The following is a 2,587-nucleotide window of genomic DNA, read 5'->3' as shown; positions in this document are numbered from 1 at the left end:
CGCACAGCAGCAGAATATCCGTGGCCCGACTTTCTGGAGCATCAGTATTACTACAAGATTTGGAAGAAGCAAAGTTAGGTCATTTCCAAGGTAAGGAATTAAAAACTTAACACTAAGATGAAGTGGGAAAGTCATATGGCATTAATAGTTGTCGGTAATCTGTGCCTGAAATGTCAGATCGTCTCTGAGAAAGAACTTGGAGACTCTATTTCCCATTGTTTTAAATAGGAAAAATTAGAAGGCATAGCAAATCTATCGAAAAACTCTACCAATTTCCTAAGTCACGATATGGCACCTAGGCATAAGTTATGAACATCATGTGCTCCTCGTTTTGTTCCTCATTCAACCCAGTCCCACGGGTCTTGAGTGCATGCTGTGAACACGGCACTGTGTTAGGTGTCGAGGCCTTGGTGAGCATCGTCTTGGGGGTGGACCTTGCTGGAGAAAGATGGCATCATAAAAACTCAAAGCCATGCCACTTACCAAATTCAGGCAAAAATGGCAAGACCCAGGGGGCCACACAAGGGTGAGGGCATTAATAGATACTTGGGAGTATTAAAATCCATCTGATAATGTCATGAGTGAATGTGTTCCACTTTAAAACAAAACCCTACTGTTATTCTTAGATATTGAGTTAGGATCTTTGTGCAAATATGCAGGATTTAAAATGTTTATTGATGTATAACTTGCATACAGAAATATATGCAGATGTCATCCATGTGAATCTCAAAGAATTATTACAAAGCGAACACACTTGTGTGACCAAGAACTATCACCAGCTTCACTCAGGCCCCCACAATCCCTTTCTCCCTCCTTCCTCCCCAAAGGTAACCAGTATCTTACCAGCAAACACTGTATATCGAGTTTGTCTTCTTATACAAGTGTTTTATTACAGAACAATTTAAACAATGTACAAAATAAACAAAATAGCATAGTAGGCCGTCACCCAGCTTCAACAACTACTAATCATCTGCATTTTGGTTTCATCCACACTCCATCCCATTCCTACCTCACTTTATTATTTAGTCCTTTGTGTGTTGGGGGGGGTAAGATCTACGCACACTGAAATGCACAAATATCAACCTTACAGTTTTGGCAAATAAACATGCCCATATAACCTTCACTCCTTTAAGAATAGAATATTTCCATCACCCCAGAAAACCCCTTCCTGTTCCTTCCCAGGCAATTTTTTTCTTCCCTCGAGGCAACCACTGTTCTGGTTTTTTCACCATAAGTTCATCTTGGCTGAAATCATCCTACGTGTATTGTTTTCTGTCCAGCTTGCCTCCCTTGCCACGAGGTTGATGAGACTCACCCAGCATGTGTGTGTCAGCGTTTGCTCCTCGGCAGGGCTGAGGGTGTTCTGCTCTGTGGATGCCCCGCAGTGCGCTCATCTTCCTCCTGGGGACGTGCAGGTCATCTCCTGTAAACATTCTTGTACAAACTCTTTTTGTATGCTGTTTAATTACTTTATTGGCATTTAAGTGAGACACCTTTGCATTTTTTAGTGGTTAGTCCAGATTACAATATGCATCTTTGACATATCACAGCCTACCTAGACTTAATAGTGCACCAGTTTAATCAATGTAAAATATGGAAGCCTTGCTACAGAACAGTTCTATTTACCTCTGTCTGTCCTTTGTGCTATTGTTGTCATAAATTTTACATCTACCTGTGTTATAAATTCCACAATACAGTGTTATAATCTTTGCTTTAAATAGTCATAGGTCTTTTAAAGAAATTAAAAGAAAAAACTTAAGCATTTGGAGGGAGATGCTTTGAGGCTCTGCAAATGTACTATTTCTTCTTTAAGTTTCACCCACAGTTTTTGCATTCACCAGTCAGTCTTGCCCACAGTAATTATTACTGTGGTGTTCTAGTGGGGATTTTCTATTTCATGCTATCCAGCCGCATTTATTATTTGGAATTCTGTGAGGAAGACTCCCCCTCTCCCTCCCCCTTCCTTCTTCCTGTCTTTCTCTCTTTCTCTCATTCTTTTCTTTCTCCCTTTTTTTCTTCCTTTCCTTCCTTTCTTATTTAATCTTTTTTATATCAGTATAGACTCATGGATATGTATTTTATTCTCTGGGTAATAATCCAATGCTACCATTATTTATTTTGTTGCTCACAGTTTTCCAGCTTGAGCCATTGGGATGTCTTTCAGATTGATTCCTTTTGAAACATCTCATCATTTTCTGTGTTTTTTTTCAGGCACTTTCCTACTCTCTGGCACTACAAGATGTTCCAGGCTCATCTTGTATTTTCCATCTCCAGCCCTAGAATTAGCCATTTCTCCAAGAAAACCTGGTTCTTTTTATTGGAGAATGATATTTAGAAACCCAGATCTGTGAGCTAGGTGTGCTCATTGATACTAGGGTGTCACTGCTTCTGGACCCTCTCAGCAGAGCTTGGAAATGTATGTATGAATATAAACTCAGGTATACACATCTATCTATCGATCCATCAGCATATCTATCTATCTATCTGGATAGATATATTAAAAGAGATATGTATTCATACTGATACTTCCAACTCCAATCCAGCACCACAGAGTTTATTCCATCATTCTCTTTTTGTTTATTTGTAA

Source organism: Diceros bicornis, chromosome 24 (assembly GCF_020826845.1).
Source record: "Diceros bicornis minor isolate mBicDic1 chromosome 24, mDicBic1.mat.cur, whole genome shotgun sequence".
Lineage (NCBI taxonomy): Eukaryota > Metazoa > Chordata > Mammalia > Perissodactyla > Rhinocerotidae > Diceros > Diceros bicornis.
This window is presented reverse-complemented; position numbering follows the sequence as displayed.